The 27,216-nt window shown below is 42.5% G+C and overlaps 1 protein-coding gene across 6 annotated transcripts in view; it reads left to right on the forward strand.

Moving 5' to 3' along the window:
* The window catches only part of LOC148885693 (RNA binding protein fox-1 homolog 3-like), a 326,703-nt gene that overhangs the window by 148,341 nt on the left and 151,146 nt on the right, over nt 1-27,216 (forward strand). The gene's annotated exons all lie outside the window — the stretch shown is intronic.

Raw genomic sequence — 27,216 nt, forward strand, 5'->3', positions numbered from 1 at the left:
CTACGCAGCCAACCGGAAGCGAGCTTGGTGGATCGGGGCCTCAACTCGTTGGCAACACTTCAGCGCAGCCGGTCGCTGATTGGTCAGCATTGGTGTCCGTTGCATAAACATCCAACCTGAAACCTCGAATCTGTCTGTCTGCGTGCGTATGCGTGGAGCACAGTACGCAGCCAATCGCAAGCGAGCTCTGCCGGAAAAAGGCGCACAATACAAAATCCAAATATACCCGCAAAATGTCCGTACGTTATTCGTAACTCGAATCACGGTAAAATCTGAATTTGCGAGTGGACTTAATTCACATTTACGACTGCATTTGAGTCTTTGAGAATCAAAAATTGTAGTTTAGTGATGCATTCAAAATGTTGAAGTGGTCCTTGACCAATATTCGATTTTGACCAGTGATTAAAATTGCGATTGATGCTTCATTTTGGGGAAACACCGTTTGTGCAAATATTCAATGAAACACAAACAGTTTGCGTTCTCACGTCGCTGTGGTATTTTGCTGCAGCAGCACCAGTTTGCAAAACGGCATCGCACTCCGGTGCCCGCGCTCTCATAATGGCTGCACCCCACCACCTCCTCCATCCACCTCACGTGTGGCCATATTGTCGCTAATGTGCGGCTTGTGCCCACGACCGCCACTTTGCCGCCACGGATCCTCCGTCGCCGCCGCCCGGCGGTGCCGTTGAGCAGTTGGCGACGAGGTCCAATGGGCCCGCCGCCATTTCCTTGCCTTCTCTGAGGGAGCGGGTCACGACGACCATTTGAAAACAGTCTAATTATCTGTGATTGCCACCATCGCCACCCTGCCTCCATAATGACTAACCTCCAGCGTGTGTTGCTTAGGGAGGGGGGGGGGGGTGCAGACTCACTTAGATGTTTTGAGGAAGAGTTTCACATTATTTTTAAAGCTCAAGAGTTGATGAGCCAAGACTTGAGTGGATCTCAAATTGTAAGAAGATTTGTCTTGCCAGTTCGAGTGCGAGGGTCATTTGATGAATAAGCGCAATACAGTAAAGTCTCGTATTTCGATATCGGTTATATCGATAGTACAGCTTATTATGATACTATTTCTATGAACGCAAGGAGAAAATTTACATGCCGCAGGATCGGATATATCGATAGTCCGGTTATATCGATATTTTTTCTGACTCCCGAGAATATCGATATCACGAGACTTTACTGTATTTCAGGGTAAGGACTTCTACGACAGATAGAAAACTATGCCCCTTCCCCCAACCTTCTCAGTCAGTCGCTCACATAATTTGGGACTTCATTTTGTTTTGCCTGGTGAAAAAAAAATCTAACATTGTGCTTGGAATTTGATTTACAAAACTGTGTGTGTGTGTGCAATTTCATCGAATTTCCTACATGTAACTGGATTTTGCTCACTTAAGGATTTAGAATTGAGAGTCGGTTTTCATCTATGAGGATTTGACAATCGTAGCTGGATTTTGGAGATAATTGTAGATGAATTTTTGGTCTCACGGCCATTAGACATTTTGGGGTGTTGAACCACCCATTTTTTTTTCTGTCTCGGTGAAGGGATTCAACACCCCCTACTGAGCGTGATGCAAACTAATAAGCCCTAATTTCAAATAGAGTATGGTAATATGTTTTAGTCAGAACAGCACTTGAAGTCAGAATGTCAACATGTTCCAAATAACCCATCCATCAAATTGAAATCAATAGAAACATTTTCTTTCTGGCCACTCATTGCAAGTCGTCACGTTAATCCTCAATGACGCTTCGCAAAGAAAAAGTATGACCGAAGCATTTCCAGTTAAGTTTGAGAACTTGCACTAAAACACTTTGTAAAAACATAGTATGAGATTTTGTCTTGCAAATCTAGTTGTCACGTCCAGTTTTTCTTGGCAAAGTGTCATTTGTTGGACATGTCCTTCGTGAGGCGACAGAAAGAAAGTTACAAGCAGCCATATACCCAAAATGACACAAGAGAGTATACATTTTTACTCATTCACTGCCATTCACAAATTTATTCTGCAATTGAAAAGCATGACGTAGAGGACCATTCCCGAATTTGTTTGGGTGCCCATAAAGCGCTGGCCACGGCCTCTGGCAATGGCGTCTGGCAATGTTTTTTTCTTTCCCACAAGGGGCAGAATTTCACTTTTTCTCCATGTTAGCGCTTTGTTCCAGCTTCAGCTGTTGTTAAAGCCCCATATAAACCAGTATGTATGAATTGCATTGGATTTTGGACAACCACCCTCATTTCAAGCTCTGATAACTCCAGACCCATATTGTTCAGGAATTAACTATTTCTTTCTGATGAAAGAAAGGAGTCAGACGTTTCTAACGCTGTATTGAATGTTTATGTGTATATGAGTGAAAATGACAAATACCCTGGCATTGGAGTGGACACATTTTGCACATGTCTGGCAGTGAATTAGTTAACATTGTTGGCCTCATTTCCTGATATTGTTCAAGATGAGATTATTTTAATATTCCCAAAATGGGATAATTTGCAAGACTTTGACTTGAAGATTCGGTCTGGTTACTCCCAATTTAGAAAAAAAAAAACTCAATAGTTGATTGACGTCAAAGAGTGAATAATTCTTTCACACAAAGTTTGATGAAGGCTTTCATTTTAGAAGTCTTGTTGTGTGTTTGCGAGCCGCTCAGCAGGTGCAAGCATGCGCCTGCACCTTTAAGAGCTGCCGGCGAGCGAGGCAAAGGAGCGAATCGGACGATGGGTCACCCGCTGGCTGGCGGCGCTGGCGGGAAAATGCTGACGGCAGGACTTTGCTTTGGAGCATGCCCATTAGAGGGAGCCATAAATCCTGGGCTCTCCGGGCCAGGCTGTGTCAGCAATCCGCTGAATGAATTGATTTTAAACGCCAGCGAGAAGAAAGCGAGATCGAGCGAACGAGCCGGCCAGCCAGCCGCTATCTAATTGTCTCGCTCTCCTTGCCGGAAGCCCTCTCTCGACGCCAACGCTGCCGCCGCCGTACTCCAACGTGTCACCGACATGGCGGTGGCCCCTCGGCAACCCCTCTCCTTTGATTTAACAGCCCAAATATCAAATAGCGCGCCTCTTTCTTTTCCCAAGACAGACGTACCTCAGAGTAGCGCCGCAATCCATATCGAGACTACTTCAGAAATCTAGTCGCCGTCCATTTTCTTTAGGCTTTTGCCTCGTTAGCCGATCGTTGTCGATGTTTGGCCAGGGGTGGGCTAAACGTTAAAGCACAGTAGTCGAAATTCCTTCCTATGATGGAAGTGCATAACGTCGGATTCACCCCGACTCCATTGCTGATTATTCTTGGGCAGACCTCCATCTCATCTTAACTCATTCACTGCCAGATGTGCAAAAATGTGTCCACTGCAGTGCCAGGGTTTTTGTCATCTTCACTCGAATTGCAGGACCCACAGAATATTGAGTTTTAGGATGACATAAACATTTAATAAAGTATTAGAAACCTTAGACTCTCTTCTTTCATCAGAAAAAAACAAGTTAATTCATGGGTTATATCCGTCTAGAATAACATGATGTGCAAGGAGGGGTGGCAGTACAAAAAGCAAATGCTGCCCCCTCGTGGAAGGGAAAAAACATTGACAGAGGTCTAACCAGCGCTTTATCGGTACCCCCGCAAGAAGAACAGAAACCTGAACAAATTTGGGAATGTTGCTCCACATCATATTTTTTAATCCCAAATAAATTCGGGGATGGCAATGACTGAGTTAAGTATGATGTCTTGAATATTCTGCCTTTGCTCTTGCAAAACTACCTGGATTTTTTTATTGCAACCCATCTCAAACAAAGAATATTTTTTGCCCTCCATTTTCCCACATACTTTCTAGGTGGCTATAAATCTATAAATTTGGTAAAAACAAAACAAAACAAAACCACGCTGTACCTTTATATCAGGGCTCGAGAAGTTTTTTTTTTAACTAAGAGAGCCATAACAGTAAAATATTTAGAAATGTTTTTCAATGACACACACACACACACACACACACACACACACACACACACACACGCATACACACACATTGGCACGCACGCAAACATGCACACACGCGATTTCAACAAAATGTCAGAATATATTATTTAAAATAACTTTGTGATAATACTCACCATTAGTATGAATAGTTTTCCGTTCGTCATTATTTGTAAAACAAATCCAGTCAAACGATCGGAATGAAAGTCAACCTGCCAGGTCCATAGGCGAAGCTACTGTGAGCTAGCCTGCACACACTCATTAGCTTGCACGCTTGCTTTCTGCTGTATCTCACAGAAGTAAATTGATGCTAACGTTAGCATGGGGCTTGTCAAAGGGTCACTGATATTCAAGTGTTTCATTCATGGTATTGTTTCATTGCAAATTCGAATCACGGCAGAACTCTTTCTCTCCACAAAGGCCAATCCTTCCGTCCCTTCATCCTCAAGTGTACGATACTGTCATTTTTGTACATGGCAGGCTTATTTAAAAAGGGCGTTTACCTGTTTTGACATCAACGGCCACAGGTCAGTATCATCCAATCAAAAACAGCGAAAAAGCGGGAAAATGTATTTAGTTTTATCAGCAAGCCAGCTGCAATCATCAAAACATCCATAGATGTCTCGCGAGCCATAGGTTCCCGACACCTGCTTTATACTGTACATGAAAGTAAACAAAACATCTACTGTATGTACACATCTAATGACTAACTTTTTAATAAATTGAACAAATAACAATGTTTATATTCCCGACAAACTTTCTGCCACCTTCTTCTGTGGATATGATTAAAATAGTGAGGTAAGTGTAGTAGCTTTATTTTAATTTACAACCCTTTCCCATTTTTTTTCTCGTATATTATATGTCAGTTTTATATTTGGCAGAAGGCCTTACTTGGACTAGAACGGGTTCCTTGGCTTTTTTTTTATCCTGATTATTTGATATATTTCCTTAAATGAATTGGCCGATTAATCGGTGATCGGAATTTACCACCGATTCTTAATTATAGCCACCATCTTTGTCATTCTGAGGTCTTTCAGCAAAATCATGATAATCAAGCACCAAGGTGGGTGGCGATGCAGCAGGATGAGTTCCCCCCCCCCATACACCCCCCCCTCCATCTTTCCTCACGGTGACGCCCTTTGCGGATCATTACGCCGTTTAAAGAGGCGTCACTTTCCAATCACCCGCCACGCTTCAAACCAGCTTGGCCACCGGGGATCATACATCAACTTGAATGGCATCACCCCCCCCCCTCCCCACTTTCACATTTTTAAATGGGTGAGGGGGCAGGGGGGTCTCTATTAATAATACCCACCCTCCATTCGCACGACAAGTTTTGAGTCCTTAATTTTAGAGTCACCTTTGCCACTGCAATCTCCTGTGTCATATTTTTTCAAGCGCAGGTGGGGGGTGTCAAAAGGGTGTGGGGGTACCAATTCAAGTCACGTGTTACAAACGCAGTTCAACTTGTTCTGGCAACACCTCGACGAGCCAACACCGCTCGAGTAATTACTCATTTTTTCCCCTCAACCTTTTCTTTCTCCAATCACACTTGATGGATTGAGTGGATAGAGGCGATAATCCGGTGCTTTGCGGGCTCACTGAGCGTACTTCGTTGCCGACGCCCCCCCCCCATACCATCACCCCGCACCCTTCGCTGATTAATGATATCTGCTGCGAGTCACCAAAAGCGGAAATTAAGTATTTCTCTTTAAATGTAACATTTGTCTCCTTTGCCGCCGTTGAGGAAAGCATTTGTCAAAATCTTCCGGCTTTGGCCGTACGTTGGATTTCCTTTGGGAATGCGGCGAGAATTATTCCCTACTTTGGCAGTAATGGCATTCCGTGTTCCCCTTTTATGCCTTGAATCCACTCGCTGCCCTTTCACCCGCGCCGCATACTCCGAATAATGAAGTAGTCGCTTGGAGAATGCGAGGGGAAATCAAAGAGCGCTTTAAAACTTCGAGTCGCTCGCTGATTGACGCTGTCGTTCTGCTTGCAGGCGCTTTTAGACCGTACATAAGCGATGTCTGCTTTACCGAAGTCGTTTAAACGGTTGTGTTTAGAAGTGTTTGTAGGTGTCATGCGACCAACTCACTCTGGGGCCGCTCAGAAAACATTCGATATTCTGCAATGGAGAAAATTAGCTGACTTTGCAGAAAAACAAATATTGCATATAAAATGCGTATTTCCTGTGACGCTTTGACACTTTGTAACGCTGGCGGAATGATATTCAGCTGGGGCAACGTTCGCATTTGGGGTTGGTCAAATGTCTTGATTCAAACGTGCAAATCACAGCAGCAAGCCCTGTCGCTACCTCCCAGGACCCCCATGCAGCGGTCATGAACTTTTTTTCCAATAATGGAAATCTAATTGCATGAAAAGCGATCAATGGCGGCGAAATTGGTTTTATATTGGGAAGGCGCGGGGAGGGGCTAGCGAAAACCTGTCCTGTTTTTGCATCCAACGGCATCCACGGCAATATTAAGAGCTGTCTTGCATTTTAACATTGGTATTGTTGAGGGAAAGAGGCGCATCTTCACGCCGCTAATAAAAGTGACATGCTTTAACTCATTCACTGCTAGACATGCAAAAGAATGTCCACTCCAGTGCCAGGGTTTTTGTCATTGTCACTCGAATTCCAGGACCCACAGAATATTGAGTTTCAGGACAACAATGAAGCATAAGACCTTGAACCTTGAAAACTCTCTTCTTTCATCAGAAAAAAAACAGTTAATTCCAAAATTATATCGGTCTGGAGTTATATGAGCTTGAAATGAGGTTGACTGTCCAAATTACGATGCAATACAGACATATTGATTTATATAACGTTTTAACAACAGCTGAAGCTAACATGGGAAAAAGGGAAATGTTACCCCCTTGTGGAAGGAAAATACATTGCCAGGGTCCATGGCCAGCGCTTTATCGACACCCAAACAAGAAAATACAAAACCCGAACAAATTCGGGCATGGTGCTCTACGTCATATTTTCAATTAAATAAATTCATGAATGGCAGTTAATGAGTTAATAGTTTCTCCAAATTCATAAATCACGTGGCTTAAAGGTTAGTAAGCGGGTTCGTATTAGGACGTCAGCAGTTGGTCCATGAGTGGGTAAGGCGCGGAAAAGGTGGAGAGATGAAGGCATGGGGGTGAGGATGGGGGCTGCCCCATCTCCATGTTCCCTCGACCGTTGATAACCCTCCAGTGATCTGATATCACTAATCCCCTCTAATCCTTCATACACTCTTTAGTATGCTGCTAACTGACAGCAGTCATTGCCGCCGCCGCCACCGTCACAACCACACTTTTATTGCACGTCGTTTTGTGTTCCTTTTTCTGTCAGTCATTGTTTGACAGAGCCTCGATTCAGGTTCTGAGCAAAGATGAGGATTTTGCAAACCTTTGCTGGCATGCCGCTCACTGTTTTGTTTTACATCGGAAGGAATTACGGTTTGAGCCCCTGTGTGGGTTACAAATTAGTGGTAGTGTTTCAACTTCTTATTGAACAGCGAAGGGAAATTAGGTTTCAAGTCTGGATTACCAAAATGCTAAGTGAGACCTGTATCTCGACCTCCATTATCGCTCATCTCCTGTTTTCGAGTGATTATCCTTCTTTTTTTGAATGTTTCCAAACTGCTGATAATAGATTATCCTCACCCGCCAACTTGTCTTTCCCGTCTGATGCCGTTTCCCCGCCAGCCCCGGACAGAGACGACGGAAAGTTTGTTGACACTCCTGCCGACCATGCCTCAACGTCTTATCTTTGGGGATCTGTGCCGACAGAACCTTGGCCCCACTTGTATTTCTCTCCCATTGTAATTGCGTTGTAATTGATCCGGCGCAGTAACTTTGCAGAGCTCCTTCACCGCTCGCCTTTTGCGACTCTTATCTGTAAAGATGCCTGCAGGACTTTGTCGCCGTAAGCAAAAGCCAACAAAAGCTTCAACTGCAACAAAAGGGGACGAGAAAGTGAGAGCGCCAAGGACAAAAAGGAAAGCAGAAAGCTGGATTGTGTGGTTTTTACAGTGTTAACTGAGCTGTGTCAACTTTTAGTTTGAAACAGCACAAAGAAAAACTAATAACTATCACAAACATAGGATACGTACTCAAATAAAAAGCTGCCAAAAGCAAAATGTATACAAACACCAAACTGTGCCTTCGAACAGACTTAATATCATGGAATTGTTGAATAATTCCGGTTAAATTGGACATTCACGCAAATAATTGGCTTCAGACGGGTCAAATGTTGCCATTCTTGATTTGATGTTGCTCATCATCATGTGAAATTAGCCTGTTGCTAACTGGTGAGGTGGGGGAGAAGGAAGGAAAGAAAGGAGGAGGAATGCGCCAGCCGCCCACTATCATTCCGCCGCGCAAGCTAGCATGAGCGAGCGCGCTCTGCCCTCATTTGTCATCTTGACAGCGGCTACTTTTTTTCCAAGAGCGAGAAAAATAAAGCAGTCAGCTCTTCTTTGGCTCGCAAAGTACGCAACGGAAAGTGTGTGTGCCTCTGAGTATAGCAACAAGGCAATTTTGGCTATAGTGGTCAAGTGGAGCGATCGATTTGTTGCTAACACTTATTCGTTTGGAGTTCGGCACCAAGCAAAATTTCACAGCAATCTTATTGACAGAGTAAGAAGCTTGCTTCATTCACAAATTTATTCAGGAAAGGCAGTGAATGAGTTAAAGAATGTGAGAAGCTCGGTCGTCCGGGAAGGGCTCAGACTCGAGCCGCTTCTCCTCCACATAGAGAGCATCAGGTGGCAGGTGGCATCTGATTAGGATGCCACCTGGATGCGTCCTTGGTGAGGTGTTCCGGGCATGCCCCACTGGCAGAAGACCCAGGAGACGCTGGAAAGACTATGTCTCCCAGCTGGCCTAGGAACGCCTCAGGATCTGCCAAGAAGAGCTGGAAGAAGTGGCTGGGGAGAGGGAAGTCTGGGATTCCCTACTGAAGCAGCTGTCCCCGCGACCCGACCCCGGATAAGCGACAGATGATGGATAGATATGAAGCGCCAATCGCGAATTTGTTAAGGTTTTAGTTTTTCTTGCAGGGACTGCCGATAAAGCGCTGGTCAGACCTCTGCCAATGGTTTTCCCTTCATGAGGGGGCAGTATTTCCGTTTTACATGTTATCGCTGTTATAGCTTCAACTGTTGTTAAAGCGCGATATAAACCAATATGTATGTATTGCATTGCATTTTGGACAGCCGCCCTCATTTCAAGCTCATATTACTCAAGACCCATATAATTTAGGAATTAACTTATTTTTTCTGATGAAAGCATAGTATAAGGTTTGTTATGGTGAATTGAATGTTTATGTAGTCCTGAAACTCATTATTTTGTGGATCTTGGAATTTGAGTTAAAATGACGAAAACCTTTGCACTGAAGTGGACATATTTTTGCATGCCTGGGAGTGAATGAGTTAAATAAAAACATTGAAAAATGGTGTTATTTCCCTTGCACTTTGAAGCATAACTGTGTCCTGAAGCATGTTTGAGTCAGAAAAAAAAGATATCATACTGTCATCGACTGGACATTGGAGACTTTGGTTTTGTAGTTTAAATTGAACTGAACCGCCGCTGTCCGATGGCCCGCCATCACCTTTGAGTCTAATTACATGGTGGAAACAGCAGAGCGAGCGGAACCGCAACTCTTGACATTTACCTGCGCCCCCACCGTGGCTAATACTCCGGCTAAATGGCCTCAATAGATATCGGAATGACGACGCGTATAGATCGCGAGGTGCTACACTGCCTGACATTATGATTCTTCTCCCGGAGAGAGAGATAAATACGCAGGGGATACGTGTGTGTGCGTGTGTGTGTGTGTCTGTGTGTGTGCGTTTGTGTGTGTGTGTGTGCGTGTGTGTGTGTGTGTGTGTGTGTGTGTGTGTCAAGGCAGGTTACAAATGAGTTTGTTTGTGTTGTGGCCTTTTGTGCCCTGGGCTATGTGTGTTATGTGGGTGGCTCTTGGAAAATGCCCGTAGCGTGGATCACATTCTTTGTTTATGTGTGTGCGCGTGTGTGTGTGTGTGTGTGTGTGTGTGTGTGTGTGTGTGTGCGTGTGCGTGTGCGTGTTTGTGTGTGTATGTGTGTTTGTGATTGTCTATGCGTGTTTGCACTCCGACCTCAGATTTTTGATTACGTCAATGCTAATGTGATGAATGTCGTGTTAATGTGGACCAGTCGCTGATGATGTCAGTGCTGTGATTTTTGAGCCGAGACTGAGAGGGTTCTAACTCCTTTTTTTTTTTTGTTATTTTGCAGGAGAATTATTTCAAGATTTTTACGACAACAATAAAATCAAGAGGGATGTATATCTCTGTGATTTATATGGCAATGATTATCACTTCTGGATACAGAAAATGTGATTTTCTTCACATTTGGTCATTGGGCCATAAATAATGATTTGGGACTTGGATCATATTTGATATTCATATTGCTTGCACTTTCATCCATAAAGGAGAGACTGTCATCAACTTCAGTTTCATAGTTTGGTTCCTGGTCGGTATCTGCATGGTTGCCCAAAAGAAATGCACTAGTGCTATTCTGATCGAAGTCACAGGTGTCAAAAGTTGGGTCCATGGGCCAGATCTGGCCTGCCACATTGTTTCACGTGGCCCACATAAGCAATTTAAGCATGTCAATGTTGATAATGTTTGCTGAAGTCTGAACCGAAATGTGAAATTGTAATATACTGTACTCTGTAATCATTACAATGTTTACAGTACATTATTCTTGACTTATACTGAAGAAAAGGCAGGAAGCAGAGCTAGCGATAGCAGAGATGACTATGTTGAGGTTTTCTTTGGGACGGACAAGGTTGGACAACCCTTATGAGAGGTTTTGGAGAGAAAGTAAGTGAAGCCAGACTGAGAAGGTTTGGACATGTCCAGAAGAAAGAGAGTGACTATATCGGAAGAAGGATGCTGTACCTTGAAATGCCAGACATGAGACAAAAAGGAAAGCCTAAGAGGAGGTATGGATGTTGTCAAAGAGGAAAGGAAGGTAGCTGGTGTGCGGGAAGAGGATGCACAAAACCAGGTTAGATGGAGGACACTAATTCGCTGTGGCGACCCCCGAAGGGAAAAGCCGAAAGGAAAATATTATTCTTGACTTATGATGTCAAAACTAGTTATGCATTTATTTGTTGCTCATAACATATGTATTGTGGAGGTAGTTCAACATTGATATGCTTTCACAAGTCAGACCGGGAAACGGTAACTACAAGGTGGTCCGCAGCAAAAATGAGTTAGGTACTCTGGTCCAAGTCGATACATTTGTCAAATCTGTCAATATTTCACAAAAGGTGATATATGTCTTTCTTAGTCTTCTATCAGTCTTTCAACTTCAGTTTCTGGTCTGAAAACCGGAGATGGCCCATCATGGCACAGACATACCAGAAAAAGTGCGGTGGATGATAAATCATATTATTTGAAGAAATGCAGTGAAGTAGCATAGGTTTTCTTGAAATAAGAGAAACAAACTAGAAAAAGAGTTGGCCCAGCGTGATACTGATAAATCGGGTGAAAATGTCAAGTGCAATATAATACTGGTTAAAAATTTTACTTTGACCAACAATCATTGTCTCGAGTATGTCTGCACTGAACCTAAACAAAAGACAGAGATGGACTTAACCCAAAATGTGTTACTGTGTTTGATTGTTTTAGGTCATTCGGAGTTTTGCTGGTCATTCCGTAAAGGCAAAAGAGTTTCTCGTTTCCTTTAACCTGAGCCGTGACGCTTGACGTCTGGAGGGCTTCTTCGATCTTGGTGCGTTGTATGCTGTCATGTGTAACGTCTACGTGTAGACGGTGAGGGTCAAGCAGGAGACCTATTGGTCAAAGTGTCATGTGTGAAAATAAGTGTTGGCTGGTATTCAGCGAACGTAACTGCAGTAATGCGGAGAGGGTCAATGTTGAGAAGGGCAGCAAGGAGGGAGCGGCGACATGGTGAAAAAATGCCATCCCGACGGCATCTTTTTGGCATTTTTTTGCCTCGTTCGTCTCTCGCAACTGGGCCATGTATGTTCTTCAGATGTCAGTTTTAAACCTGAGCTCAATTTACCTCGTCTTGCTGTGCGTGTACCTATTTGGACATTTGGTTTTTTTTGAATACATTTACCATATTTTCTGGTGTATAAGGCGCACCTGAGTATAAGGCGCAATCCCAATGAATGGTGTATTTCAAACTTTTTCCATATATAAGGTGCACTGGACTATCAGGCGTACCTTCAATGAATGAAAAAATATAATATAATAGATAAATATATTTTCCAAATATAAGGCACACCACATTATAAGGCGCTACAATGGAATCTTCTTCAGGGAAAAGGCTGCTGACAGTATTGTGTGAGACTTGTTGTGGATCAATATTACTTCACGTATAAGGCGCACCTGCATATAAGTCGCAGGGTAATTTTTTTGAAGAAAATCAAGGCTTATGGGTGCGCCTTATACACCGGAAAATAGGGTAATTGAGTCCCATGTATTCCAGGCCTGCCGTACTGTGTGTCAACCAATTAACTCGCTCAGCTGCTCGTATCTACGTGCTCCTCCTTGTTTCGTCAGAATGCACAGATTCTGCTATTTTTCCACCATTTCGCACTCTTTCAGCTTTAGCACATCAAAAAAGTTTTGGCAGGTGCGAGGTCAGTCTGCCCCGGTTTACATTCAAGGCATCCGTGCTGAATTCGTTTTTTTTTTTTTTTTTTGGGAAGGATTTTGATGGTAAGGCATCTGTCCGACACGTATTTTTCATGTTAAACTTGGTCTATCTGGCACTCTGTGATGCCCGGCATGCACGCCAGCTCGTTTGCTAGCGCAATTCAACATCTGCGAGGGATCAAACGCGAAATGGCTGCCAGCCCCTCGCCGAAGGGGCCAAGATGGTGACACAATGGCAATTTGTCGGGTGTCGTGTACGGTGTCCTGATTCAAATGTCATATCAAACATGAGGTCAGATGGTTGGTTATGTTCAAGGCTTGTTGACACCTCTTGATTGGTCAATTCATTGCTCGCTTCATCATTTTTATGTATCATTAAATAATGCATACTTCAACGCGAGTGACAGATATTAACTATTGGCGGAACACTTGAAACCAGCCCTAAACTTCGATCAAGAGTTCAGGTTTCAAATTTAGTGTTGAGAGGGAGAATTTTAGTTTCATTCAATGTTCAATCTGTGTAGGCTCTCAGTCGAACAAGAGTGGTCCATCGATGAAAAGGTTTCTTGAGCTGTCATCTGTATTTCTTTGAATGCAGTAGTCCACTGCTCCCCCAACCTTAGAGCAGGGACCTATCAGAGCAGATGGCACGGCCACCTCGGTCCATTAGGGATATATACAGGGCCAGAGTTACCAGCACAATTTTAGTTCGTTGACGAAGCTCTTCGGATGAGGACTGAAACGTTTGATACCTCCAAAGAAGTACAAATGACGGCTAAAGAAACATTTTCATCGATTCTATGTCTTTGAAGAAAACACTGATCTGAAAAACCTCACAAAAAATGATTGTTCCAAGTCAACATTTTTTTAACTCTGTCAAAAATGGATAAAAAGTGCAAGCAGCTGAAGTCTGTCGTAATTTCACATTTCTCTGCCACTTGTTTTCTTCCATTTTAAAGATTATTTTCGTGGCTACTGCTGCTGGGAATCATCATAGTTGAGCAGATGTTCTTCATCTTTTGTACCCCCTCTTGCTGGAAAACGAGAAAAAGCAGGACTAATAATCCAGATGTGGAATTGAATGGATTTGGTATTGATCCATGAAGGCGTCCGTTCACTATTGAATATATCGCTTGGCTTGGGTGAAATCCATCCAGGGCGAATCTATACGCCACAATTATTGCTATCTACATAGCCTGGATGAAAATACGCAAAGCTAACTACATGTCCACAGCGCTCAAAGGCGTATTCAATTGTCGCACCACCTTTCAAGGGTTTGCAACACACCGCTCGGTTGCCAGGTGACAGACACTCGACCTTGGCGACGCCATTCGACACCTGTCGCCTGCCTCCGCCATCCTAAAAAGTTAATCAGAAGTTGATTCACCATCACAAAACATTCACGACTCTATTGACATTTTTGAAAGAAGCGAATTTAATATTGTATTGTAAAAGCTTCAACGTGTTTTGTGTTTATCTAATAGACTTGATGTAATGCCCTCATAGGTTAGCAGAGAGTATGCCCAGATGTAGACACGCCATGTCACCAAGTCCTGCCACATGCATGTAGACAAATGCCACAATTTCTGCGGATTAAGAACTTTTTTAAAATTCCCGGGAGTTTACGACGTAAGGCATGATGATGTTTTGAAAAATAACAGCTTGTTGCAAGATTTTCAAAAAAGCATCCTTTCAATTTCAGACAGTGATACTTTTAGGGCCTGGCATATTAAAGTTTTAATTATTTAGGTTTCATGTGACATATTAAAATGTGGTATGTATTACTTTTTGCGAGTTGAGCAATGAGGTTAGGTATGGCTGATTAAGGGTTGAATGCCAAGCAGTATCACTTTTAGGGGTGGCGTGTTAAAGGAAAACCGACGTCTCCGGACAAGTTGTGTCCATAATTTGTAAAATTGCTTCAAATGACTTCTACTGAGCGTATTTTACAAAGATTCCACCGCATATAGCTATATTTTACGTTTTAAGACTCGCACTGAATATTCCGGAAGTCTTGTTTTTGAGTTGGTGACGAGTCCTCACGTCACGTCACGGAAGGAAGACCCCTGACCGAGAAAGGACACATTGTAGCAGTCCTTCCGTGGCATCAATGTATTTTGCGGTACTTTGTTTGGTCTGACAACTTCGTGTTGATCCGTGTTGATGGCGAAATAAGAAGGAAAACACATAAATAACGCAATGGTGAATTGTTGTGTGTTGCATCAAGACTTCTACAGTGTATTTGACATTCGCTGACAAAACTTCCCAAGAGACAATTTCCGCGGAGCTTTGTGGCCATCTTCTGCCTTTTTTTTTGGGTACTGTGAGTACGAAGTGTTTGTCACTACATTTCTCTCCAGATGCATCAAGATGATCTGAATAAATTCTTTAATTGATTGCAAACATGTGTTCTTTCCTCTTCAGAACTATTTGAATCATATTCATAACTGGATGAGTAACAAGAAAGAATCTTTTTCGAATCTGAAGCCATTGTTTTGATTCTCGAGCAAGGCAAGACGTCTTGGCGTGACACCACTAACAAGGGAGCGGGACCTTCTGAAACTGGCCACTTCCGGATAAATTTTTTTGCAGTTCCAGCACAATCTAAGTCATTTTTATTGGTGTTTTGCATTTGACTAAAAATATCATACTGCATGTTTTGTGCATTTTAGATGCTATAAAATGTTTTTCTGATGTCAGTTAGGAAACAAAAAAATTGATTTTGGTTGTCCGTCAAGTCATTCAATGCCAGACGTGCAAAAACATGTCCACTGCAGTGCAATGGGTTTTTGTCATTGTCACTCAAATTCCAGAACCCACAGAATATTGAGGTTTAGAACTATATAAAGAAACATTCAATGCAGTGTAAAAAAACTTGGACTCTCTTCTTTCATCAGAAAAAAAAGTTATTTCCTAAATTATATGGATCTGGAGTTATATGAGCTTGAAATGAGGATGGCTGTCCAAAATACAATACAGTACAAACATATTGGTTTATATAGCCCTTTAACAAAAGCTGAAGCTGGAACAAAGCACAAACATGGGGAAAAGATAATTGCTGCCTCCTTGAGGAATGGAAAAAAAAACATTGCCAGAGGCCATGTCCAGTGCTTTATCTGAAGCCAAACATGAAAAAACAAAACCCGAACAAATTCGAGAATGGCGCTCTACATCATATTTTCAATTCCCAAATAAATTTGTGAATGGCAGTGATTTTTTCTGTGGGTGAGCAGCAGCAGTCACACGTGCCAGCATTCACTTAAACCGGAAGTACATCTGTGGCATTTTTAAAGCTGCACATGTGTTATGTTGAGGTTAGGTGTGAAGGTTTTGAAGTCCCACTTTACGGAGGCTAGCATATTAAGGTTACACGTGAGATATTAAGGTTATGTATGGCATATTGATGCTTGCTATATTGGCATAATACGGTTTTATGTGGCATATTAATGCAATGCGTGCCACAGTATATTAAGCTTACATGTGGCATATTAAAGTTATGTGTGGTTGATTAAGGTCTAAATGCCAAATTGTACTACTTTGGGGGTTTGGCATATTAAGTTTGGAGGTTCCACTGTATTTTGCCATTTAGAATTTGCGCTCTGTGTCAGACATTGGAATCGCAGCCCACCCTGGAACTAGTTAGCGCCTGATTCGGGATACCTCAAGACACCGCCTCGAGCGACCCACTAAATGCACCAACGGGTGTTTTCGAGTATGCACCGATGACGCCATACTCCAAATTGAGCCAAAGGAGATTGGACATTAGCATACGCAGATTGTCAGAGGCAAATAAATGACAAGACTTTCATCTCGCGGCGTGTCGGCCTCGTTTAGTGGCAACACGCTTCAAAGTCCAGCGCGCACCGCTGGGGTCACCCACGGGACGAATTGGTGTGGGGTTGGGGGACGACAACAAAATTGACTTTCAAAATCCGAACGCAATGTGGACAAAAAGAACACAAGCGACAAGTATACACAATGTTATGTAACACATTACTGCATCAAGGTAAGGTTCCACACTAAAGGGTTTTGAACCAAGGAATGGGTTCCAAATTAAAAGTTTCTATCGGGAGTTTGTGTTTTGAGTTCCCGCTTTCAAGTCATTTTGGGTTTGCAATTTGACTAAATTAAAGTTTCAAATTGGAGTTTCAAATCAAGACTCTAAGCATTGGTGAGGAGATCAAGCCAGGTTTTAAAGGCTGTTTGGGGTTCCAAGTCGGGCTTCTGGTTGAAGATTGAAATTTAGGCTTTGGGTTCCAAGTTCGGGTTTGAAACCTCGTCTTAGAGTTACAAGTTAGCTTGAAAACACGTTTTGGCTTTCAGGTTCTACATTTTTAGCCCTGGGTTGCGTATTGAGGCCTGAGATAGGGTTTATTCATTAGATAAAGTTTGGGTTTGGGGTTTTGAGCCAGTGTTAAGGTTTCAAATTAGGGTTTAATGTCCATATCCCATATGCTTTCCCTTCACAGTTAGTTGTCTACATCTGGTATATCATTTCAATTTTGGGTTTCAAGCCAAGGTTTTCAGGGTTCAAGGCCCGGTTAGGGTTTTCTGAAGTTGTTGTTGGTCTGTGGATCAAGCTGATGCAAATGGTGCTCAATTAATTTTTACCTTGCCAGGTTTCAAGTTTCAGACAGTATAACGCCAGTCTCAATGTGCGGCAGTAAATGATGTTAAGTGTTACGCAAAAAATGCAATTTGTAAACAAGAGGGCGCTCTGATGCCATTCCATTCAATCAATACACATCTTTTCTCCAAAATGTATCCAAAACCGTCCTGGTTGCAATTCTGGTGGCAGATTTTCTCCCTGGCTTGTTATTTTTGACGACATTTGTAGAAAAATCAGAAGATTTAACAGAAAGGGTGGCGGCCTACCACCCGTTGCCCCGTGCAGCCTTCCACTGTCTCGCAGCGACACGGACCTTTATAATTTAATGCCTGCCATATGTAATACATTCGCACGAGCAATTTTTGTTGTAGACGTTATCATTTAAAAGCATTTCACCCAAAGGGATGTCCAAACGATTTTATTGGTGAAAAGCACAGAAACTCACATAGATTGGGATGAACGTGGAAACATTTGGGCTTGTGCAGTTTTCACTACACCACTATAACACGCCTCCATAATTTAAAACGTTTAGGGAACACAGACCATGTCGAGTAGGGCACATGCACGTGCAACCGCCATGAATAATACATGTGGATCTTCGCCGGCTACAAAGCTACGGCGGCTCAGTGGCGGCGGGCATAAGCAAGAGTAAATGTCCTGACATTTCTAATATCCAGCCAGTCCCAAATGTGCTGAATGCACACAAGTGCTCACTCAAGAGGCTCTTAATAGCGACAAGCAGGGACAGTTGGCCACGACAATGGTTGCTTGAATGAATGGAGAATGGGTAAGGGGATATGGTGGGGTTTTAAGGGGGGGGGGGGGGGGGGGGGGGGGTAGTTGTAAAGGTACCTTTGAGCGTTTGGTCATTTTTGTTGATTGACACTTGACGGATGTGTTTGAGTGCTTTGAGTTGATTGAAGAAAATCAAAAAGGTGTTGTTTTTTTTTTTTTTTTTGGGGGGGGGGGGGGTATACAGCAATGTGCAAAATTAGTAGATTGCATAAAGTTGCCAGTTAAAAATGATATAGTTCTATCACTTGAGTATTTGAAAAACAGAAAATGGTGCTGATTGCCCACAAATCAGGTAAAAAAGGTGGATTTGATCCAATTTCATGGTTTCATATCATATCATTTGATAGCCCTTAACCCAGGGGTGTCAAACTCATTGAACAGTGAAATCACAAAAAAAAATCACATTACTGTATTTTTTGTGCACAGCAAACAAACAGATTACTAGTTTGCTCAGTTCTTCGAGTGTGGTTTTATAAGTTCAATTACGTGCTTTTTCTTTTGCAGGCCACATAAAATCAGATGGTGGGCCAGATCTGCCCCCCGGACCTTGTGTTTGACACAGGCTTGTAACTTGGACATTTTTTTGATGGCTATGACTTAAAAAGTTGCAACGTCAAGAGATTTAAGGTGATGAAATCACATTTGTGGTGAATTTGTGTCAACTATTTTGGGTTGATTCGTGTTGCTGAAGAAAACTGAATTTGATTGCTTTTGTGGCTGTATGTATTTCAGCGTTACTCAATTAAATGTTTTGTTTCACAACATTTGACCTAAAAAGACATTGATGGGACAACATTTCAGAAAAGTGATAGCAGCCGGACAAAATAACACATTGTGAAATAATCTTTGTTGTTAAATTGTGGTCATTGTGCGTTAGCTTGTACACCTAGCTTGTAGCGGTTATGTCTGATGTCAATTGGGAGTCATGCGAAACGGTGGGCTGGAGTGCCCCTCACAATCCCATAATGAGGCGCACGTGCACATACGGAATTAAAAACAGCATATATGTTGTGGGACTTTGGGGCGGCTGTAATTTAGTCGGCGCCGCACCTCCCGTCAATAAAGTGTCAGCGCCGGAATCCCCCGAAGAAATGGGCGAGAGAACAACTGAGGGCAGTGGCTAAAATGAGCTGTAGTGTCCCACCCGGAGGGCACAACATTCTCCGACTCTTGATGAAGGGGGGATGGAGGGTTTCCCGCCGTCTCGCCTGGCGCAAATTTACGATGGCGGGAATTTGTGTCCAGGGACGCGAACGCGGCGACTGATGGACGCCGGTGCCGCCTTCGAGTGCAGTTGTATTTATGAGCGCTTGTCCCCATTTCACTCTCCCCTCCCACGACAGGTCACTTCATCAATGGAATCCTTTTAACACATCTGCCAAATATGATTTTACTACATTATTTTAAAAGTCGGCCGGATTTACGAGCTGCGGCGCTGCTAATTAACGTAAAGCTCGGTGGTGGTGGGGAAACGTGGGACATTTTGACTCATCTTTATATTACGTTGAGCAGAGTCAGCATTTCCTGGCTGTGATTCAAACCGGAACGTCATGGATTATCGGTAGTTCTGTCCCCGTCATGTCTCTGAGAGCCTGCGTTGCTCGGATTGGATGTCAGCCGTGCAAACTCTAGCAAATGTTTGAGGAGTCGCCGTGAAAAAAAATAAACGGAAAGTGCAGCCTCCAACACCTCTTATAGAAACCACCATAAAATTTGGTGGACTTGTCTGTCACAATAGGTTGCACCAAAGAACATTTTCCCCCAAAATCTGTCCGGTATTGTTGGCCATCTTGGACCACCTGGAAAGTCAGTGGGGGTGCTTCTCAAGCTGGTGTGCGGACCCTACACAGGCGAATATTGCAATTTGGTGGACAAAACAATCCCAAAATGGCTGCTAAAATAGTCTCAAATCCCTCTCTATAGTCTTTTTTATTAAATTGTCAGTTTCCAGTTTTCGTTTGAAATATGCCATCAGCCATTGCCACGTGTGTCATTTGATCAAAACAACATTTGCCGATCAGTCCTAACCGAACACCAAAACATTCCAACAACCCACTGGCGGACCGTGGATTCCATCGCTAGGCCCTCTAGAGGGTATCATTGTCACGATCTTGTTTGCGACCAACGGGTGGCGCTGTTGGCCCCGCCTGCACCTGCACATGTCCTGGTCGTCCCGATCAGTGGCAGACTGCCACGTTCGGATTGGCGACCAACGGGTCGCGCTGTCGGCCTTGCCTGCAGCCCCGCTGGTGTTGGTCGTTCCAATCAGTGGCAGTCAAAAGGACTCCCGGGTCATTAAATTGTGCAGTGCATTAATCACATTGTATGCTGTGCATGTGTTTTCTGCACCATGTCAGGTTTGTTTCATCTTGGCAGAGTTTTACTCTTGGTTTTCTTTGATACTTTGTATTTTTCTGTTCAGATGATTTTGACATTTTAGATTTTGTTCCTACTGACTTTATTTTAATACAATTTTTAAAATATAACCCCCTGCTCCCTACTGCCTGCTTTTTGGGATCCACCACCAACACCATCTTGCAAACCGTGACAACCATTAGCCAGGAAATAACTGACCTTTCTTAATGACGTCCATTTTTCTTGAAAAGTCCGTGTTTGGCTTTAACAGTAAATCTCCAACCAAATCCATTTCTTCTCCTTCAGCCATTCTGGGTTGACCAAACTGCTATTAAATCCACACAATATATTTGCTTATGCAGCTTGCGACAGATACAATGTGCTGGCTCTGGCCAGTATGCTCTTGTCACTAGCGGCTTGTAATGAGGGCAGTTTTTGGAAACTAATTGGCTGATTGAAACTATGATAAACTAGTGACTAGCCATTGTCATCAAATGGTGAGTATAGTTTTGCTTTGTTTGAATGCTGCTGTGCCGATGACCATTTTGTGTTTAAGAGCCTTTTACTGAGCATCTTCAACTTTATTAAGTTCATCAAGTTGCTTGTTCTGTAGCCACAAGGGGACCCAAGCCAGTGTCTTATTGTGCCGGCCCCAAGCCCGGCTAAATACAGAGGGTTGTGTCAGGAAGGGCATTCGACGTAAAAGCTTGGCCAAAACAAACATGCAATCAAACCTCTGAAGATGGAGGACACTGATTAGCTGTGGCGACCCCTGAAGGGAAAAGCTGAAAGGACAGAAGAAGAGCCAATCATTGTTTGTGAAAACTCTTGACGTTGACCAGCGCCTTCAAGAAGGCGTTGGTACCCCTTTTGGCTTGCCAACTCGAAATCTGACTGGTTAGAGCAACAGTTTGATTGACACATTTAATGCGAAAGAACGGATTGTGAAGGTGTCCCAGCAGTGCCGCCTAGCTTAACATCCATATCAATGTGTGGGGATTAGAGTTGAAGAAAATAGCACAAAAAGCAGTAATTTAAATGCTAAACGCCTTCCCCTGATTATTCCAATATTATTTTTTTATGGGAACGCTCCACATTTCTAAATACATTAACAGTCGCCGGCGAGTTGGTTGACTTGGAAGTTCACAGCGCGTTAAACATGAGCAGCCCAAGTATGTTTGCGTTAATTAGCCGCTAAGCCTTCAAGCGGGTTTCGTCAGAGTCCCGTCATAGCCAGCGTGTACATTTTTTTTTCCTTTTTGAGCGCGTACTTAGCCGACTGAGCGACCTTCTAAGAGAAACATTTGCACAGATTTGGAAAGTCAGACAAATGAGACGGCGAGTCACCGCACTGCTGAAAAAAGACAGGGAAAATTCACACTCGTATTGATCTTATTTAATTAGATTCCTATCCGCTGTCTGGAGGCCCGAGTTACGGCAGCGCATTTCACACGCGCGCACACACAACACACGCACGACAGATAGCAAGCAAGAGAATATGAACTGAATTAATATCATTTCAAAGCCCGGCGTACAAAATGTGATTTGATTATCGGGAATATTTTTCATGTCTAATTATACTTTCCCTTTCGCCGCCGTAAAGTTTTCTTAACTTTGTTTTCAGGGAAGCCTGATGAAAGAACTAATGGCCGACCAAGTATTTGCGCACACACCTTTCATTGCAGTAATTCAATTTGTGTTGTTTGGGGAGATTAAAAAAAAAAATATAATAATAGGTAAGGTTAGGAAGTGTGCGCTGTGCTATTGTTTTTTTTTTTTTTTTTTTTTTTTTTCTCTCCCTGGAGGCTAAATGAATTTTCTCATTGTATTGCTAATTGGCTGAGATTTGATTTCACTTTGCTGCAAATTGCAAATCACACCGTCAGCACGGGGCAAGCTCATGGCTGATTGTTGTGGCTGAAGAAAAGGCGCGAGCATGGAGAGCATCTTATTTTTGGATTTATTTTGGTGGAATTTTTTTGGGGGGGGAATTATTTTTTGTTTTAAAGTCAACGAATTTGTTTTATATATCTTTCTATGGAATATTTTCAGAATTCATTGCGAATGTTTTTCCAATGATATACATTTCTTTTTCTGACTGTTTTTGTATCTATTTCTGTGCCTGGTGGAATATTTCATTCTTACTTTAAATTCCATACGTCACCCCCACAGCATGTTTTTTTATTTTTAAGTAGGAGCAAACTGCGGGTGCAAATAAATGCAAATGAACGCTGCAGTTGCTTTTAGTGTCGGCACCATACCAGTCTGTCAAGCAGGCCCGTCAACAAAGTCACATAACAGCATTCACAGATTTTTCTTAACTCGATGCACACTCAAGGCGACCCGTATTATTCACCGCCATGTCCATTTTAGAAAAAATATCGGACATTTTTATGCCTGAAAATATGGTAGTACGTTGGAGCTATACTCGAGAGACACATTTGATTAGCAAAACTAGCACAAAAATATATCCAGCGGTGAAAACTGCAGGAATGTCGGGCAAGCGGTGACAAATGAACTAAAATGAAAGTTGAAGATTTTTGGTGATTCTTATCGCGAAAGATATGAAGGTTTGTTAGCATGATGTGCGCATTGATCGCCAATACCTGATGGGATTGGATTGGATGACCCTTTATTAGTCTCACAGTTGAGAAATTTACATTTCACAGCAACAAAGTTATGCAAGGAAGAGGAAAGGAAAGGAAGAAGTACAACAACAAATACCATCTTGAAGTAAAAATAAAGAAATAATTTGACACAACAGAAAAGACACAGACAAGCATTCAATCTTACGCACTTTATGCACCCTCTTTGTTGCATGAAGCAGTTCTAGATTAAAGAAACGAACAGACAACGCGTCCCTTTCACCAGTGGATCAGGGACGTCATGGTGGAACATGCACGTCTGCTACAAGCTAAATGTTGAAAGCAAACACAAAGCTGTAGCATCCATCGACAAAAAGAGACTGTCTCACATCTCCTGTCCCACGTAAATCCGCTTCACTTCCAAGCCGCAACCGTTCCACATACGCTTTGGTGGAGAATTGGTGGGTTTACAAAGGTCGTTTGATTAAAATAACGTCTCGGCTGTCTCGTTTGTGTCGGCTCTCAGTCCTACAAGAGTGGTCAATCAAGGAAAAGGTTTCTTCAGCCATCACCTGTACTTCTGTGAAGATGTCAGACGTTTCGCTCTTCAGTCAAAGAGCTTCGTCAGCGAACTAAAGTTGTGCTGGTAACTCTATCACTATAAATATTCCTAATGGACAGATGAGGCGGTGCCAGACCTCTCCTCTGATAGATTGGGGGAACAGTGGACCACTCTGTTGGGTTCTAATTTTTGTTTCTCATCTGGTTTGGTGTTCAACGAAGTTCTGTGATGAAATACCAGCGAGGACGATAGATGGTGAACAAAAAAACTACTTTATTCTCGTGAAACAAAAGGAGCACATCTCTCGTCGGAGCGAGGAGCCAAGAACACACACAGAAGAGCAAGCAGAACAAAAATCTTTGTAAAATATGCTCAGTCGAAGTCATTTGAAGCCATTTTACATATTATGGACACAACTTGTCCGGAGATGTTGGTTGTCCTTTAAGCCAATCTGATTGCCTTGTTTGTTCTCTCCCTGGCTCTGATTTCACCTCATTAGCTCTGGTATTGCCTTATTAGCATCACTAAGCCTATGTGGTAATTACCTGAGTTCTCTGTTATTAGCACAGTCTAAATTAGACATTATTCTCGACTGTCTGTTGGGCGTATCCTTGTCGTGGGACAGGCTAAGGCGTAAAATAAAGCGACACTAGGATATTGGTGCAATGCGTTGATGATTTTCCCTGTGTCCCCACATGTCCGTTTTTCCCTCCATCACTTAGTCTTTCACACTTCTTCATATGTAAAGTGAGTGTACCCTCACAACCCCCTCTCCCAACATGCCTTCACCTCAGCACCCTTTCTGATCAACCCCCAGCCGTCACCGGGATTCTCCTGATGCGGGCGCTATAATTGTTGCCGTAAATCGCGGCGCACCCTTGCCCCACCCCCGTCTTAAGCGGCCATTACGCACGCTTCACTTGGGCTCTTGTTGATTGCAAGTGTCAAAAGGGGTGGATTTATGCACTCCGGCTGGGTGAGACGTAGCCAGCCACGCGAGGAAGCAAGGACGTGGGGTTATTTGGGGGCACCAGGCTGGTTCAGGTGAAGGGAGGGAAGATGGAAGTGAGAAAAGAGTTGCTTTTGCTTTCCCACATTGTTTACAAATAGTTGGCGGGACCAAACAGAAAATGGGCAGTTTACTTGTCCCGTGCTTTCACACACAAATACATTAAAAACAAAAATCTGGGAAAGGCAAAATGCCTTTCCCAGATTTTCTTTTTTCTTTTTTAACTCTCAGCAAATATATTCTTAAGTATTTTTGTTCAAATATTGTTATGCCTTTCTAACATGGGGCTATTTTCTGCTAATATTTGTTTGCAATTTTTGTAATTTTGTGGCAATTATTTAAGGCTGGCAAACTTTGAGACTTGTGCCACTTGCTCTGGCAAAATTCCTGCCACAGATAAAATTATTTAAATGGCGTTGTGGATGCAATCGATGAAGTCATGGATAATTCAGCGACCGCCAGACCCTTTTTTTTTAATTCTACGGCTGCCACCGCTACAGCCAGCAACGCGACAGAGACAGAGGTCCGTGCAGGATGATTTATTCAGCTATACACAAAGCGCTGGTCAAAAAAGACCAGGGGAATAATCCAAAATAAAGAATACCAAAAACGAGTGGGGGCGGGGGGCAATGTCAAACCCGACAATGGCGAGAAGCAACTCGCGCACGGTGGTGCAGAAAAGGAATAATACTAATAATAATAATAATAATAATACATTTCATTTATAAACGCCTTTCAAAACTGGGGGGGGGGGGGGTCGGAAGAAGAAAGTCCAGGGTAATACAAAGTACAAATACAAGTTGACAGCGTAACCGCTGTCCTAAAGAAGGAAGTGTGGAAGTGGGGTGAATTTACAAACACAAACAAAAACAAGATGAAATATACATTTGCCCATGAAGTGAAAAAAATAGTCGCCAAACTATCGATGATTTTAGATGCTGAGATGCGAAAAAAATAGATGTCAAGGTTTGATTTGATTGTTTTTCAAACCAACAGCAAATCTCCCACTTTCTTCCAACAGATGGCAGTGTGGAGCCAATTCGATGTGAGCTAATTCATTCCCAGACGTGCAAAATTGTGTCCACTCCAGCGCCAGGGTTTTTGTCATTGTCACTCAAATCCCAGGACCCACAGATGATTGAGTTTTAGGACTACATAAACTTTCAATATAGTGTTAGAAGCCTAAGACTCTCTTCTTTTATCGGAAAAAAAGAGTTAGTTCCTAAATTATATGGGTCTGGAGTTATATGAGCTTGAAATGAAGGTGTCTGTTCAAAATAAAATTCAATATGTACACATTGGTTTGTATAGCGCTTTAACAACAGCTGAAGCTGGAACAAAGTGCTAATATGAAAAAAGGTGCCCCCAAGTGGAAAAGAACAAAAACATTGTCAGAGGCCATGGCTAGTGCTAATTTGGCACCCAAGCATGAAAAAAAAACCATGAATATATATATATATATATATATATATATATATATATATATATATATATATATATTATATATATATATATATATATATATTTTTTTTTTTTTTTTTTTTCAATTCCCAAATGTTTGTCACATAAGAAAGCGTTCACATATGAATTGGTTTATCCTTTAAAATTCCAAAATGCCATATCGAATCGCAAATCCCAATATAATCAGTAATCGTGATACAAATCATCGTAACTGAAATATTAAGATTTAAATTGAATCGGGGGAGGAGTGAATCAGCGCACTCCTCATATTGGCAAAGCTGGCGAGGTGCCGGCGAATATACATTGATATATGTTCGTATACAATGAGCATATCCATTATTTATACACATTGATGTGCAAGAACCCTGAGTGATGAATTCATTTCCTGAAATGATGACGAAGGTTCATCTCTATGTGGCGTACGTAAATAAACGATTGGCGGCGATATCAGAGCAGCGCAGAAATTTTGTTCCCTCTCGCCTCAATATTTTTCTCCTTCATTCCATTACATGGTTGGGAATTTTGGATTCACTCTGTCGCACTTTGGCAAACGCAATCACGGCTGCCATTCAATAAGCTTCAATAAACTGCCGGCCATTAGAAGCCTGCAAACACAACTCACACACACACACACGCACACATTTTACAATGAATTCTCGATTTAAGAGAGAAATCTCGATTCGTTCAAAAATTTATATATAGAGTTATCACAAAAGAACGCAAATGCTAAGTGGACTGGATGTGACATTTGGCTTGTCAAAACATTTGTGTTTTCGAAGAAAGAATTGATTGGACATCCAGCCAGTGTTTGTGCTGCAAGCAGATTTTGTTTTCCTTTGTACCTGCCTGCCAGCCGGCCCGGCTGAATTCATTAATGTAAGTGTACATACGCATCATGTGCATTTGATAACAAGGTTAGCTGTTAGCTTAGGTGGTGGAGACGCGTGCTGACAGCACCTGACAGAAGATTAGCCAACAGGTGGCGGGGCTATGTAAGTGCCACAAATGAATGAATGAATGAATGAATGAATGAATGAATGAATGAATGAATGAATGAATGAATGAATGAATGAATGAATGAATGAATGAATGAATGGCCGAGGGGAAGATTGTAGACAAAATTTAAATACTCTCTGGCAAGAATATCCTTTCCCTCCGCTCCCAATATTTCATTTTGTATTAAAAACATTTTAGAAGATGATTTTT

This window comes from Hippocampus bargibanti, linkage group LG17 (assembly GCF_051943395.1).
Source record: "Hippocampus bargibanti isolate YZ-2025 linkage group LG17, ASM5194339v1, whole genome shotgun sequence".
Classification (NCBI taxonomy): Eukaryota; Metazoa; Chordata; class Actinopteri; order Syngnathiformes; family Syngnathidae; genus Hippocampus; species Hippocampus bargibanti.